At 39.9% G+C, this 17,407-nt stretch overlaps 1 long non-coding RNA gene across 1 annotated transcript; it reads right to left on the bottom strand.

Annotated features, from left to right (window-relative positions):
- Nucleotides 1-5,337: 5,337 nt before the first annotated feature.
- LOC132077839 (uncharacterized) lies at nt 5,338-16,265 on the bottom strand. Its single transcript, XR_009419133.1, has 3 exons — nt 16,195-16,265; nt 15,946-16,095; nt 5,338-5,471 (listed from the first exon to the last, which is right to left on the bottom strand). It is a non-coding gene; the product is annotated as an uncharacterized LOC132077839 (long non-coding RNA).
- Nucleotides 16,266-17,407: the final 1,142 nt, after the last annotated feature.

Below are 17,407 nucleotides of genomic sequence, written 5' to 3'. Positions count from 1 at the left end.
CAATAAATCCCAGGAGGTTATGATGGAATTTTCAATTATAGACAGTCATTTTCTAGGGAAAATTTCATCTTAACACTTTCTGTTTGGGGTTTCATGGCTCTTACAGCTCAAACTGCAAGGTTACTTGCTATAAAACTGAACTTACAGTATATACTCAGAAATGTGTGTGTGTGTGGGGGGGGGGGTGTTCCATGAATGCAGTCACACTGATGGCTACAAATAAATAAGAGCATTAGGAGCTGACCTGTTCTTCCAATACAAGAAAAAAACCTTAACTGTCCCAATAGATAGACTTGTGTATCATTTAGAATGCTATTTCAGGACTCAATTACAACAAATAACATTAGTATATGCTTTGTTAAGCAATTTTTGTTTTAATAAGCTAACCAGAGCAGCCTCTCCTAAGAGGCATGAAAGTCAAGGTTTTGAGTAGTCCAGGCTACTAAATGGAAACACATATTGAAACCTTTTTATGCTTTGTCAACAAAAAAGAATTCAAAAGGAAATATAAATAAAGCATCTCAAACACTCATGACAACTACAGTAAGCCAAAATCACGTTAGTCCTGCCACAAGGATAAAATCTACACTAGTCTTTCTTTAGTGCTGCTAGGTAGACTCTGCAGTGTTTGCACATACCTCCTAAATGCAAGTCTTGCTACTCAGGTGGCAAGAATGCTGTTAATCAAATTTAACTCTCTACTTACAATGCACAGAGGAGAACATTTTTGAGGAAGAATTCTGCCCCATTGAGGAACACTTTGCAAACATCTCTACTTTCCATAAAATTCTGCCTTTTTTATATTTCTAACATTTCTGGTCACAATCCCTTGCACACAGGAATTCCTCAAACCAAGAAAGTCTGGCATTGTATAGGCAGAATCTGCAGCACCAACAGAGTGTATTTTACTCCATGACTTTTGATTTAAAGTGATTTCCTAAAAATGGTTTAAGTCCTGTAATGTTGGATCAATCACCCTTAAGGACTGACAGGATTCCTCAGCTTAGCATGTAATTCTGCTGCTGGAGATGCTGTACCCTTTATGACAGAGCTCCTTCCCCATAAAAATATCAGATTATTTTGATTGTGGTTGGAAAAAAAGAAAAGGAACAGCTATTAACAATAAACTTCCAACTTCGTACAGAAAGCAGGAGAAAGGAAAGCCAGAGGAAGATGTACACTACTCAGTTTGGGGGGCAGAAGATGCTCACAAGGCCCCATCTCCCAACTCCGTGCCTTCCTTGGAAGGCCTATTAAAAATTTATTTCTAAAATAAAGAATACTTCATTATTATTTTCATTTTTTTAAACAATCCATAAATCTACATGGAACAGTATGGGTTACTACTATGTTTTCCTGCAGTGTTCAGCAGGGTTCCACAAGTTTCATCACATATTTTGAGTAGTTGTATTTGGCTATCTGATGGCATGTTCTGAATACATAACGGCTGCAAAGTAATTTTTCACTGCAATATTAGATTCATCGAGAACTCAATCACCAGCTAGATGGGATGTCCTATGCACATAGAGAAGACAACACAGATTTGCAATTTCATTTAAGAAGTGTTAACAGAGAAACTACGAAAAAAAATAGTGATCCCTATGTTAGCAGTAATTAGTCAGTGAAAAAATACCAGGAACATGGAAGACATTCCATTTCCATGTGACTTTATCACCTTGTAAATCTCATTTTTCAGTGCCAGGACAAAGGGAGCTTGTAGCTTGCTTTTGTACAACAGCTCCAATATTTCTTTGTTAAAGTTCCATCATTTTGAATACAATTATAGAAGAAGAGAAACAGACCTAGCAGCTCCACTAATTCTTCTCCCCCTTCTTTGAGCTCAGAAGTAATTTGCCCTTTATTTGCCTTTCCCCCCCTTAGTGTTGGCCTCAAAGACAGCCCCCACAAATCTTCATTGCAGGAAAAAAAAAATCAACAAAAAAAAGTGGTGTTTTTTTCCCTTTAATTGATACACTGTTTCTGATACAAGTGCCCCAAACAGAGCATCTGAATTTGAATAAAATTATATAATGGTAAATGATAACTAGATACTGCCTGTTGTAATAATAAAAATTAGCAAGCTCTTCTGAAGATACTAAATGGAATAAGGAAAAGTAAATACTTCACCCAGTATCTTGAACAAAATCTTACAGGATTTAGCTAAATAATCTCAAAAGATATGGTACTTACACAATCACAATAAAAAGACAGCAGCTAGATATGGTTTTAAAAGTAAAAATACTACACAATAATAAAATATCCGTATTTGAATTGTGAGACATTGATGAACACAATAACATGGGAAAAAAAAATTGATTTTTTAACCATCAAGTCAATTCTGAGGAAAGCTCCAATCCTCAGTCTCATATTTGAGTCTAACAGGACTTTCTAAAATGTATGTAGGTGCCAAAGTTTAAATAAACTTCTCTATGTGTAAATAATTTAAAATTCCAGGTTATGTTATTACACCTTTTTTTACAGCCCAGAATAATTAAACTAATTTACAGAAGAACTTTTAAATCCAACTGAATAAACATATGTGCAATGCACCATTAAAGCACACTCCATCACTTAATGCAGTTTCTGAAATGGATCTGTAGAAAGGATTCATTAAGATAAAGTCCCAGCATTCCACCTGAGGCCAATAAAAATTCTGTGCAAACCTCTTCAAATTAAATTTTCTTCTTGAACATATCCTGTCTAATTATGTTTCGTATTATCCTCCTTTAGGAATTCTGATTCATCAGTGCTATTAAGGGAGGGAAAAGGAAAACCAGATGCTGTGGACCGGATACCCAGCTGGTAAGAAATCACTACAGTTTCACAGAAGCCAAAAGAGCTACAGTGATTTATATCAGCTATGGGTTTGGTATATACATAGGAACACACATATGGACAGATGTACAGAGAATTATATTTATATCTGAAGTTACACCATCAGAGAGTAAGTCTGTGGAGTTGCACCACCAGAGAATTTGACCCAGAAGCACTAATAAGCTGAAGTTTATAAAAGAGCCACAGCTGTGTTGAGATTTCTTGTCTTTCACTCTCTAGAACTGAAAATAAATGTAAGAAACAGAAGTGCTCTAATTAGACATTTGGCTTTAAAAATCAGGAAGATAGCCAGCTAATGTCTAAGCATTTTTTGTTCTGGGGAGTTAGGCTAACAAAGATATCATAATTACAATCATACTACATACAGATGAAATGCACAGAATATATTGGTAAACCAAGTTGAGGGACTGAATTAGATTCCAGTTAAGTTGTTTCAGTCTTTAATGAATACCATTTTTGTTGTTCTTGCAGTCCATACTGTAAGCCCAAATTTAGAGTGAGATTTCCAAGTGCATCTAACCATGTTGCAACCTGAAAAAAGAAAGTTTCTGGGTAGCACCTGTGTTCTTCTATTCCACTGACATTTCTACATCTACAGCCCCAGACCTGCCTGCACCACAGACCAAAAAGGTACTGCTCAGGACACTTGGTGTCTGCCTCAGTTTCCATGAGCCACCCAACTCGTGCTGTAAGCTCTTGCTATGCCTTTGCCTTTCCTCACCCTGACATTTGTGCCCCAAACATCCCCTGCACCTCCCATTTGTGAGACCCTTCTGACTTAAAGGCCAGAAGAGAAGAGGGAGGAGAAGTACCCACTCCTTGGCCTTTACCAAATAACATTATTTGTGAAAGTCTAGCATAAAATTTACTCTATACCTACTCTTCCCAGCACCTGCTCAGTGTTTGAGGAGGACTTCATCCTTCCCCCAGCTTTTCATCTGGGATTGCAGTCAGCCTTTGAAAGCTGAACAGATAATCTTCAAGAAGCAATGCTTAGGTATCATAGCCTGAGCTGTACTCTCTTAGACAGAGGGCACCTTAAAAGAAAACTGAGTTGGAACAAGGTTGTTTTTCAGTTTTCTAATATTTTATCCAGCAGCTTAGTGCTAGATAACACAGACATGGGACACAGCAAACCCAGGCTGCATTTCCATTCCTTGGAGGGAAAGCAATTAGCTGTCCCACTGCTGGCAAGTGTGCTGCTGCCTGTGCCCCCATTGCACAGAGCACCTCGAGGCTTGCTGGTCAGGAGAGAAACAGCCCCAAGCCACCACAACCACTGTACCAGGAGGCACATGGCTGCACTTCCATTCCTCTGTCAGGGACTGTTTTCCTTACAGGAATCTGTCTTTGAATGAAAGAGCTAATTAAGCCTCAGGACAAGGACCTCAGGCTGCTCAAATCTTTCACACTTAGAAGCACATAACAGCAGGAATTGAGAGACTCTCTATTTCACTGACCTTTTTATCCAAATAATTAGGCCATTTATTACAAGATATACAGATTTGACCTCCTGCTGCACAAGTGCCAAATCCCCAGTTCCCATGTTCTGGACATGTGCTCTAAATACTTTTTTCAGACAGTCAGAGAAGGCAGCAATACCAGCTCCTCTACATCAGGGTTTGAAAACGACAGATGCCAAGACTCTGACTGAGAGCTCACTACAGTGGAAGCATCCAGAAAACATTCATTATACTGATCTGGTGTCACAGAACAGCCCATTTTGTGGATTCCTGCAGTGCTTAATGCTGAATTATATTTATGCCTACCAAAAGCAGGCAACTTCTGTGGTTACTCAGAAACAGAATGCAAGGTACCTCAAATTTCTGTTGACACAATCTTCCTCTTGATCTAGGGTATTGTAGAGTTAAATGGCAGCTGAGAAAATTTTGGGGTTTCAACTTCAGATGCCTAAGTCCTTCCCTCCATCCAGCTGTTTTCACATCTTATGCTGCACCTTCACATGTACTATTATTTTCTAGGTGCATCTCATATGTGAAATAGAAAGTGGAACCTATAAATGACTTTACATTCAGATCCAAGTTCTCCTCAAGAGCTTCTGATTGCTCTGCAGATAGCTTTTAATCTCCAATGTACTTATAATTATTATTATGAAACTGAAAATAATTTGAAAAGAAAGACCCAGAGCAAATAGTGCTCACTTTCCAAGAAACATAATTTTACTTGGAGTTAGGAATTGGAATTATTTGATAAGTGCATTAAAACATAACTATAATTCTTCTCCTTGTCTCTGAGATACTCCCATAGCTACTACTAAAGCTTTATTGGAAGGTCACAGCCAGCATCTTTATATATCTCATAGGAGTTATCCTTTAAGGGTAATTTATGCTCCCTTTCTGGTGACAAAAGCATTTCTTTGCATGGTAGGATGTGTCATGTGCTATTTGAGTTGACTACACAAATATTCACGAAATATATGTCTTCAAACACAGGTGTAATTTGCGGTAGTAATGTCTACAGGGACAATGAACACCATACCTTGTTCCATACCATACCATAAATTACACTGATTGAGGTACAAAAACATACTAGGTCTCTTCCAGTCGTTCATTTCTCCTTAAGCTAAGTCCATCCACAACTATGTCCTGGGATCATGCTGAAAATACAGCACATCTCTGAAAGATAATAGCAGGAGTCTTAATGGACATTAAAGTGCAGATGTTTCTAGGGTATTTTGGAGGAAGATGATATTGCTGTGCCTTCAAAGGGAAAGAATACAACAGGAGCTCCAGAGAATCAAATGCAAATGTTTAAGACCAAAAGCAATTCTGCCACCTCTGTGTTTTCCTTCACCCTCAGCTGTTTCCTCACCTGGCTGGAAAACTGGCTGGAAAACTGGCTCCAACTGGACCTGTCCTTTTCTCTGACACCCTGGACTGATTAACTATAAGAAGCTAGGTTTTTGGATGAGGTGGTCTTTTCTCACCCCTGCCCCCATAACCATGGGATACCTGAAATGGCACATCCATTGCAGGACCCACACAATTGATGCCTCACATGCCCCTGGCAGAGAAGATTTCATTTCAGAGTTTTTTCCAGAACAGCTTGTACAACAAATAGCTTTTAGCATATACAATTTGCAAAGTTGCCAGTTTATCATGAATAGAGCTATTTGTAGTCTAGTCATATCATAAAATCTTGTTAAAAGAAACAACACAAAGAGACTGCTCACTTTTCAGTTATGGCGCTTTTGAATTAATTTGAATCCAGATTGCCTCATGAGTATTGTTTGTTCCAATACGAAACAGTTTATGGTGATAAATTGCAGCAGCATCACTTGAGAGCTGCCTGGTACAGTGTACTGCAGCAGAAGTTGAGTCAACTTTCATACTGAGTACACACTGTAGCTACAGTGCACCCAGGTTTTTTGGTTTGGGGGAAACCTAACTGAGAAAGTCAGCAAAACCAAAGTATTTTGTGGCATGTGCAGGTATTGGGCAATGTCAGGGGTTGTAGGGGCAAAAGCAACCAAAGCAAGCAGTGAAAATCTAGTAACCTACCTCCTATCTGAGCCCTCCTGTCCCACTCAGCCAGGTTTTTACTCAGCATTCAGAAGTACCATCTATGGAGACTGACATTGGGCTGTTTCAGACATACTTCCAATACTAAGCCATTGAAGGTATAAGAATTTTTCATCTAGCTCTAAATTTACTATTACAGCAGATGTTAGAGTCAAATCTCATTAGCTAAGGTTTCAGTAATCTGCAGAGTAATGACAAAAGATTTCTGCATCCTCTCAGTTATAACCTTAATTAAGACTAAGCAGGGTATGTTGTGTAACATATTGCCTGTGAATGCTCACTCTCATGTAAACCATCATGGGCCTGATTCAGAGAGGGAGCAAGCATTTGTCCTTCCCACCAAAATCATTAAAGATTCAGGAAGTCAGTACTCCTCCATTGGACCACTTCCTTACTGCTGCATGTTGCAGTATCTTAAAGATTTTCTGTAGCAACTGAGAGGAAGAGACAGCAGTTCCCTAACTCAGCCAAACATACTGATATCCATAGCCTTATGACAAATATTTAAGGTCTTGCCCAGTGCTGCTAGATCTTGTCATAAGGCAGAAGAGTCACAGCTGTCACCTCACACTTGAAATATTTTTTCACATTTAATGAAATTAATGAATTTGATCAGGCAGTATGCCAAATTAATCTCTAGTGCCCTTCCATCACATGCAACTGAGTTAAACAGGGATTAATTGAGGCCCATGCAATTACTTCTTAATTAACCCTGAAGGATTGGGATTAACCCTGCTGTTCAGGGTTAGATATGAATGTGTTTGTCACGGGAACTCCTATATCACGGGTATCACAAAGTCAGCAACATTGACCAAAATGTCTGTGCCAGAACACATTTGGGGAATGAAGCAGATTGCTCTTGCTCTCCTGCCCTCAGCATGTTGCAGGATTCTGGGGGCTGCTCTTACAAGAAGGAAAAATCAAGGGTCCAACCAGTTCCTCCAAACTCATCTATTAACATAATGCATGCACAGCAGGAAGGCAGACAGCAGGAAACAGTCCCTTTCCTTCTGCTTCCAAGCATCTTTTCAAACACTGTCCTACTCAGAATCTTGCTGTAGGATTTTCTTAAAAATGCAAGAATGTTTTATTCCTGGGCTTGGTTTCCTAGCTGCATTTTCTCTCTGAGTATGCCTACATATTATTTTGAGTATGCCTACACTGCAGTTTGGAGTGGGAAGCAGAAGTGCTGAAATTAGCAAGGATACTGAACAGAAGCAGTATTCAGCAGACCCTTACCTACATTTCCACCTGCCTGCAGGAGTTACTATTTGCAAAGGTCCAAACTGATCAACTGCTGCAATATAATTCAGTGCCATGCAGACCTTGGATATCTGCAGGGACTCCAACACATATCCACATTTCTACTACTCTTCCCTCCTCCTACATACATAAAGAAATTGTTCATTCACCTATTCAGATACTCAAGAAAAAGCCTGCGGCCTAACTAGGCCATTCCTGTGTTGCACACAGTCAGATTTTCAAGTACTGCCCTTCTCTTTGCCTGCTGATTGTGAAGCTGCAAGGTCTGTGTCTATCGTTTGGTCTGAATGAAAAAAGCTGTTGTAGCAAAGAGTTTCAGTGAAGCAATAGAACCAGCAAGTATCCAGCAGAACCCTGGACAAAGATTGCCACAGGTTGTTGTGTATGCAATTCCTGCATGTTTCATACTAATTATAACTACAACAGTGGCTTACAAACAACATTTAATGAAACAGAAATTTAAACCAAGATTGCTGTATTAAACAAGTACGCATCATAGCTATCCTGCAATTGGTACTGTAAGGCTCTGCAAATGAAAAAAACATGGGTTTTGTCCATGTGAAGAAGAAACAGAAGAAAATTGAATCTCTCACCCTCCTTTTTTGTGGAGACCTCATCTTTTGACCAGCATCTTGAAACAAGTAGAAAAGCAGATTCTGGAGCACAAATGCATCATCTTAGAGAACCAAGACTGAGAACTCAAAAACAAATAAAGGCTCCTACAAGAGCTTATCCAGCAATCAGCCCTTTAACCAAACACCACTCCCTTTCAAACCATCAACCCACACTAAAATAATCCACAAAATGGTTTATTTTTGTGAAAGAATTTAGTGGGACCACTGGAATTTGTTTAATGTAGAGTCAGAGGAACATGTCTCCCTGTCAGAGAACTGCTGGTTTGCATTTGTCTTTAAACTATGAAGACACCCAGGAAAATAGAATTTGTGTTAAATTATGCTAAAACAGACCAAGAAAAATTTTGGTAAGGATTTGACTCAACAGTCAAGGGGAAGGAAGCAGGGGACAAACCAGTCCTTCTAGGCTTCCCTGTCTCTATTTCAACTTCTAAAGTAATAGCAATATCAACTTAACATATTCCTATCTTTTCCCAGGATGAAGACAAGTAGCTACAGCATGCCTCATTAAATTACAACACTCAACACACACAAACACAGTTTAACTCAAAGGTTTGCTACAGCATCCTGCAACAGTTGGCGGAATTGCTCAATTTAGAGTTGAGCACCCAAATTCAACACTAATTTAAGAGTAACAATTTGAATTCTCATTGCCAAATATACTAACAACTATAGAAAATGAACACAACTTGACAAAATGCTTTGGTACAGCTGAACTGTTATCAGCATGTAAAAGATATCAAGAATATATTATCATAGTGACTCTGGGTCATGCCAGACTCATTTCAGACTTCAACAGAAATAGTTTTGCACGATACAAAGGCACTGAAATATGATTAAAATGCACTACACATCTCACTGTCTTAGACATCAGTGCATATATGAAGTCTGAAATATGCTAAGGAGGTTTTTCCTCAACAATTTTAATCATCCACAGTAACTGCTGATACATGGTAATTCCAAATCATAGTGACAAACATTTAAAAAACCCTTTATTTATAAGGAATGTAAAGTATCACTCAGAAAAATAAGTGTATTGTGCACTACCTTGCAGAACAACTTATAAACCATATCCATATGAGCAGTAAATAATAAATTAATATCCTTTTTTGCCAACACAAATTTTGTACCTTCCACCCACAATTCAGTTGGCAGAAGTTTTGCTGTTGAAACCAGTGAAAACTATATGCCCAACAGCAAGGAGCTGAAAACTTGCAGCATCTTTTTACTACAATATTTTGTTAGCTTCAGTGTCTTATATTGCAAAAGTGTTGATAATGTAGCTATTATATTTTCTGCTTTAGACTACAAAACAACTCCTGAAAATGACAGGGTTGGGGGGACAACAGACATATATACATACCCACCACACACAGAGACAAGCTTCATGTCCCTCATTCAGTGTAGAGAACTACGTCTTCTTTTCTGAAATTGTTTTTAGGAAGGAAGAAATTGATTCACCTCACTGAAGGTTTTAAAGATGCAGGTGAACACCAATGGTCCTTGTGCTCTTGAAATAGTTTATTAGGTTTTCTAATGCTCCTTAGGTGCTAATATATACTTTTTTATTCCAAAGAAAAACTCAAACAGCTCATCTCAGCAAACATTAATTATACAGACCACAAATTAAACACCTTTCACCTAGCCTTTCTTTGTCAATAAAGTCTCAGCCATTCCTAATCCCTCAACTGAGCTCTGCACATCTCTGCCTATGCATTCATTCCATCTGGCAAAAGATACTGAAGTACAGTGAAATATTTTTTAAAAGTGTAAATTAATAATCACTATATGTTATTGCTTGTAGTCACACTCATTTTTTCCCCATGAATCCCATTTTTAAGACAGTTCCACAAAGCAACTGGTGAGGAGCTCAAGCTTTAGACCCAGAACTTGTCAGCTTCTTCATTGCTGAGTGCAAACACAGGGACTCTCTTACTCAAGAAACAGGAAAAGCTTTAAAACAATGGAGACAACCTGCTCCTTAGAATTACCAAGTTACACTGAAAGGTGAGGAAAGCTTGATCAGTGTTGTGGTTTGACCAACACCAGGCACCCATGAGAGTTGCTCGCTCACCACTCCCCTGCCACAGCTGGGCAAAGAAGGGAAAAGGGGAAAAAAGTTAATGAAGGCTTCATGAGTGAGATGAGGACCAGGAGAAATATTTCAAGGGCAAAACCAGCTCAACTTTAGATGCAAAGTGAGTTTATTACTAACAGGATCAGAGGAGGATAATGAGAGTTAAAATAAGCCTGTAAAACACTGTTTCCCCCCAGGCCCTCCCTTCTTCCCACTGACAGTGCAGGGAGACAGGGTATGGGGATTTCTTCCACTACCCCAGAAGAGGAGTCCTTCCCCTGTGAGACTGTGGGGTCCCTCACACAGGAGATAGCTCTCTTCCCTGAGAAGAGAACTTCTTCAGTGAAATTCCCTAGCATGGGTCCACTCTTACGAGCAGCAGCCCAACCATACCTGCTGCAACGTGAACTTCCCCCACAGGCAGACAGCCCTCCCAAAACAGCTGTGACATGGGTCTCTCTTTCCATGGGATGCAGTCCTCCAAGGACAGGCTGCTCCTCTCTCCATTGGGTCTCCCACTGGATCACAGCCTCTTCCAGACATCCACATCTCTGGCATGGGCACCTCTCCCAGGGGCTGTGGGTGGATCTCTGCATCCCCTTTGGATCCCCATGGGCTGCAGGGGCACAGCTGCTTCACCATGGTCCTCACCACAGCCTGCAGAGCAATCTCAGCTCCAGCACCTAGAGCACCTCCTGCCCTCCTTCTTCACTGACCTTGGTGTCTCACATGTTCTCACCTCCTCCTCTTCTCTGACTATAAGCAAAGGCCATGACTTGATTTTTATTTTCTTCTTAAAATATCACAGAGGAATTACACAGAGGAATATCACAGAGGAATTACCAGCCTTTATCAGTAGCCCTGTTTCGGCCAGCAGCCTGCCCATCTTGAGAGCCATCGGGAATTGACTCTGCTGGACATGGTGGGAAGCTTCCAGCAGCTTCTCCCAGGAGCAATTTTTGTGGCCTCCCTTCTACCAAAAACCAGGCCAAGCCAAACCAATGTAATCAGGAACACCTAAGTGCTGTTTACAGTATTGTAATTGAAGTAAAAGGGGAAAAAACACCACAAACCTAGAAAAACAAGCCCAAGTAATTAAATAGGAACTGCTAAACTGTATCAGTCCATCAGTCTATCTGGTCTGGTAACCCACCTTTCCCAAGTTGCACTGGTCAAGCAGAGTGTTCTGTCAGAAAATAACAGCTGCTTACACAGTTAAAGTAGTGATATTGATATGTAGCCAAATACAAAATAGCTACTTCAGGGCTAGTGTTGTGTGGTCTTATAAAATGGAAAGAATGAAACCAGAACAGGTATATTAGAGTGAAAAAAAATCCACTTTAAACCAAAATCAGCTTTCAAAATTATTTTCTCTGACTTGAACCAGCCCTCTCTATTACACTGTTACTGTATTCACCATTCAACAAACACTATTGATTGAGTAGTTGTGTCTAGAGCAGAAATATGAACATAGAATTTAATACTGAGTAATGACCCATACTGCCTGAGTAGATCTCATGGTCACAGCACCAGTCAAAGGAGCCTTGGGACCAACCTCACATTGCCCTTCACCAATCCTGGTAGAGACAGAGACAAGAAATTATTAGGCTACACTATATACTTCCCAGCACAAGTGCTAGAGACACAGCTTCAGATGAAATGCTGACTTTGTTTTGTTTCTCCCCAAGCCTCAGGGATGGTAAACTTACAATCACTTTCTTCTAAATGGTTCTTTGCTCAAAACTATCCTTTTAATTTTTAGTTACCTTGCTATCCTGTTCACCCACAATACCCACATAATTACCAGCAGCCAAATCACCGTCATGCTGTAACATGACACTCAATAAGAGTTGTATGCGCTAAAAACACATAAATGAGGAAGAAACTACGACTAAATGGGTAGGAGGAAGAGGGGGAAGGGAGCAGCTAGCAGCTCTGAGGTAAGAAACAAATTTAGTCATGTAAATCCCATATTCATTTATTAAGCTTCTCATTTGACTCCTGTGGCAAAGGCATGTAGACATCATCACTCCAATTAAAACGCACAAATTATATGACTGTGAAATAATAAAAATCATAAAGCAAGAGGCATAAACTGCCATATCCAGGGGCTTTGGATTACATTTTATTGTAATTGTTACTAAGCATGACCCATTTGCAAAATGATTGAAAAATTCTCATAATCAAACCTTCAGCAAAAACACAGACCATAAGAGAAGAGAGTACCTTTTAAAAACCTTACTCTATATTTTCAGGCAAAAAAATTTTGAAACTTCAAACTTTTTTATGGTCTTTGCAACCCAGCTGTCCAAACTGAGGGTCAGCCAAGAGATCCACACTCACTATCCTGAAACTTTCCCATCAGCTTTGCCACTACAGAAATGAATAAGGGCCTGAAGCTGCACCACTAGAAACTACAATTTGAGAGGAAGTAGTGGTCCCAAGTACATTTCCAAGCCACTTGGTTCTCTCTTGGCATGTTGGGCAACCTTGGAGAAGACCTACTTGATTGACAAACGCATCCAAGATGACAAAAGCAGAGAAATCGCTTTGCCTTCTCACCCTTAATGAGTCTGACTGTGAGGATACCAAACTGTGGTGTTTGTGAGGGTCCCCAGGACAAGGTGAGAAATGAGAATTTGACTCCATGTTCTCAGAAAGCTAATTTATTATTTTGTGATATGATATTATATTAAAAGAATGCTATGCTAAAACTATACTAAAGAAAGAAAAAGGATACATCAGAAAGCTTAACAAAAATGAAAAATAAAAACCCATGACTGACTCAGACAATCTGACACCGCTGGCTGTGATTGGCCATTAAGAAAAAACAATTCACATGTGTCGCAGACAACTTTTATAAAAAATGCTTTCCTTAGGATTTTTTCCTCCTGAGAAGCCTCAGGAACAAAATGTAAACACTGATTATCTGCTGCTGTGGAAGACAACAGGTGGATCTGTGATTGGTCTCATGTGGATGTTTGGAATAATGGCCAATCACTGTCAGCTGGCTCAGACACAGAGCCCAAGCCACAAACCTTTGTTATCATTCTTTGCTATTCTATTCTTAGCTTAGCTAGCCTGCTGATGAAATCTTTTCTTCTATTCTTTTAGTATAGTTTTAATGTAATATTTATCATAAAATAATAAATCAAGCCTTCTGAAACACAGAGTCAGATCCTCATCTCTTCTCTCATCCAAGAACCCCTGTGAACGCTGTCACACACATGGAACCAATCAAACATTCACCTGTTGGTAAACAATGTCCAAGTCACATTCCAAAGCAGCAAACACAGGAGCAGCAAACAGATAATTATCATTTTCATTCCTCTCTGAGGCTTCTCAGGCTCCCAGGAGAAAATCCTGGGCAAAGAGGATTTTTCAGAAAATATCATGTTGACGCTGAGTCTCTTAGTCCTGGTCTGGACCGAGGTTATCCACTGCATTCAGAGAGGCACAGCTCCATGCTTCAGGCATGCCTCTGTAATCAAAATGAATTAATCAACAGTACCTACACAAGAGAGCAGTAGCTGAGTAGGGCCTGTTAGAAACACCATTTTGGGATTCAGACAGCTCAAGCTAGAAATTATTCTCCAGAGGGAAAACAAAACAAAACCAAAGACATAGAAAAGCACAGGTATAATCAAACTACTCGGAAAATCTTCTGCTTCTGCAGTAGACCAAGGCAACAGCAGATTCCCCTATGCCAGTCCAGGCATACCTGCTATGACCAGGAGATGGAAAGCAAGTATGACTCCAGATTTACCAATTAATGAATTACTGCACTTTTGCTGTTTTCCTTTGTTTCTGCTAACAAAGTTGGAACAAGTGTCCAAACTGCAGAGTCACATGTTAGATCACAGCAAAATCTGAAGCTCACAAAAAGTGGGCCATACTAATTGAATCAAAAGAAACAACAACTGAGGAAAGAAAAGTCCTGTGTGATAAATGTTGGTCCTTTGATCCTCTAGCTTCTGTAATGAATGAAAATTAGGATGAGCTGTTTAGCTAGATTTCAGCTAAACATATTAAAGGATCCATTGAATCTTTCCATTACTGTGTAACAACAGCCTTACAAGCCTACAGGGTCTATCAAGTATAAGTGGAAAAGATTGGCTATGCATGCATTTTATGCCTTTCTTGAGCTGCTGCGGGCTGGTGGTAACTGTGTAGGAAATCACAGAAGAGAAAGCAGAAAGACAGAAAAGGTGTCAGACACTTAGGGCTATGGAGGAACAAGGAAGGAGAAACTACATAAAAAATGCATCCCATAGAATGAAAAAAATATTGTCAATGTTGTATATGCATCTCTTCATGTATTTCAAAGCACATGAAAAGTTATACCAATACCAACAGGTTTGTGAAGGAAGCTGAAAAGGAGGCAAACTTTACATTCATTTGGAAACAGTTATCAGGGAACAGAGCAAAAGCCCACACAGACACAGACTGGCTAAGGTACTCTGATTTTTGAAGTGAGAAAGGAGGAGTTTGGATTGTTCACAAGTCTTTCTTTTCTAAATTGAAAAACAGAGATAATGGGGAAAAGGCAGAACAATGGAGCAGCAGCTATTTTATTCTTGCTGTTTGACTTTACTGTATTAAATTCAGACTGGACAAATAAAGTCCATCTAAAAACAATCAGCAACATTTCTTGACACTAAGCCCAATTAGAACTGTCCCTCCCATAGCCCAGGGAGGAAAACAACCTGTTTATACTTGAAGTAGTCCAATAGCCAAGCCCTTTCCTGTACTTGTAGGTCATCAACATCATACTACCTTTCTGATGTCCTTCACAATTAAACAGCATAAACCCATCCCTTATTCTAGCATCTGCATGACAAACCAGAGGCTGCAGTGCCTTCCTGCCCCACTCCGTCTTCCATCTGAGGCAGATCCTGTGCAGTCATCCAATTCCAGCCTCATCTGTTCCCAATTACACATGGATTAAACTCAGTGTAGCAGGTTATCACGTGCAAATCCACTGCTGTTTAATCTTGCCATTGCTCTGTTTGGTTTTGATATATTCTGACTGGCTTGCCTCTCAGCAGCAGACTGAAGAATATTAAATAGCTTGATGCACAGTAACACACATACTTTCATGTGTGTTATTTGTGCTGTGTGACTTCTATTAAATCATGCATTTCCAAATCACACAGCGAGGACAAAACCACAGCAAGAAGGTACTCCAAGGAAGGTGAGGAAAAATGCTTCAGAAATATGAGGTGATTCAGTATTGGGAGACATCAGCCCAAGGAGATGTCAGACCATAGGAAAACAAGCAAGAAAACGTTCAGGCTCTCACCTTTCAAGCTGTTTGCTCAAACACCACTGCAGCTCTCAGCAATGCTACCCACTAACACCCAAGCGCTGATGCAGTACACACAACAAAGCAGAACGAGGACAGGAGAGATCCAGAGACTCTTTGTAACACTCTGTTATACCATGGGGGTTGCAATCCCACATAATTAGCTACTGAGTGAAGACCTTGCTAACATCCTCTGCCCACAGTCAGCTGATGACCTGACTCTTCTTCATCCCTTACACTCACAGCAGGGGTGAGGGCCAAAATCTGTGCTCACTGGACTAGACCTACCTCCCTTCTAGTTCCTGTAGCTTTGGTCAGGTCAATATCAAATTCAAATGTTCATCATTCTTCCCCTCTGCCAGAGGAGAGTCTCATGTACCCTTTGGAAGCTTCTGCTAAGGGCAGAAGGGGGTCTCTGCTTCAACCATCTCACCTCTACTGCAAAAGAAAAGTCATCATAGACTTCAACAAACATTTTTTCCTTAGGCAAGGTTTTAAAATATATTATAAAATCTGATGTAAAATTTGATCTTTCACCTTCCTCATTTCCCTGCAAAGGAGTCTTTCTCCTGCTGATGTCAGGCTGATTCTCCAAACATATATTCCCCACACGCAGAGTGCTGCCGGCATTACCTAGAGGCATGCATTGGAATAAATACAAACAACAACAGGCAGAGACCATTGGGATAACACTAGCAAGATAAAGTGTCTACTGAAAAATGTAACTTCTTTAAGATAAGCAGGACATGCTAGTGGTCTTTTGCCTATATTTGTTTCTTATAGTTCTTGTGCTAGAACACTGTTTTCAATATTTTTAATAGTTGAGGGTGGGGGAACAGCTGACATTTATGCTTTCAAGACCTATATAGATTCCTATTTCACTGTAAAACTTACAAAAAAGGCTTTGGAAGCCTTCCAGCAGCTGCCTAAGGTGCTGCATGCACTCATTTCTTCACATTTAACAGAGGGACATGCAGAAGTAAACATATTTATTGTTGGTTTAAATTCTTTTGGGGCAGGGACTCAATTTTGCTCTGGACTGGTGCATAGCCAAGCAGAAGATGGCTATAGGGAACACAGAGGATGGATTTTGGTGTCAGGTAAGGATTAATAATGAGGTAATTGAGAACATAGCAAACCTGGATCTTTCCTGGGAGAATATACTTCATTGACTGATGAAACCACAAGAAAAACTTCATAATAAAGTTGGTTCAGTTTTCTGAAACTGCCCAGTCTTAGTTTCCTCAAGTTTTCCCCAAAACTATTAGCTTTCCTGTGAGCTGGCTAAGTGTCATTTGCAGATCTACCTATCCTCTCTGAGATGTCTCATATCTGTTAACAGCCCACTGAGAATTTCTTTTCTTTCCTCAGTATCACAGCACACATATGTGTGTGTGTGTGTATATGCTATATATATATAAATAAAACACATGTATAACCCTTCAGAATCCCAAATGGGTAAGAGAACTGGAAAGGACCACCCAGTCACAACATTCAACTACATAATAAATACTTTTCTCAGGAAAAGCTACAAAATACACATTTTATACATGCCCTCATAGAAAGCAAGCTGGGCCCAGCTCAAGAGCTCAGCATCCCCATCACCCTCCCAGATCCAGGACTCTGGCCTAGGGCACCATGACCACACAGTCATGCAGACCCCTGAGCAAAAGCACTTTCCACCAACAGCTCCATATTCTCTCAGCACAGTCCACACCCACACCTAAACATCAGCTTTGCTTGCATTTCC

This window comes from Ammospiza nelsoni, chromosome 1, assembly GCF_027579445.1.
Source record: "Ammospiza nelsoni isolate bAmmNel1 chromosome 1, bAmmNel1.pri, whole genome shotgun sequence".
Lineage (NCBI taxonomy): Eukaryota > Metazoa > Chordata > Aves > Passeriformes > Passerellidae > Ammospiza > Ammospiza nelsoni.
The sequence above is the reverse complement of the archived record's forward strand: the minus strand, read 5'-3'. Positions and strand labels throughout refer to the sequence as shown.